Below are 218 nucleotides of genomic sequence, written 5' to 3'. Positions count from 1 at the left end.
GGAAGCGTTGGCGCCGGAGCGGATCCCACGGGCCCTCAGCCACCCAGAAGCTGAACCAGCAAATGGTTCTGAGCACGTAGTGCAACACCTCCATTTCTAATGGCACCAAACGCTCCACCGTCGCATGCAGCGACGCATTCGCCTGCCCCACGGCTAGGAGTCGCTGCGACAGAGTGCGGTAGTCCTCAAGGTGAGGCAGCTGGCGCACGACGTGCTTC

Source organism: Plasmopara halstedii (genome assembly GCF_900000015.1).
Source record: "Plasmopara halstedii genome assembly, contig: Scaffold_650, whole genome shotgun sequence".
NCBI classification, from domain to species: domain Eukaryota; phylum Oomycota; class Peronosporomycetes; order Peronosporales; family Peronosporaceae; genus Plasmopara; species Plasmopara halstedii.
The sequence above is the reverse complement of the archived record's forward strand: the minus strand, read 5'-3'. Positions refer to the sequence as shown.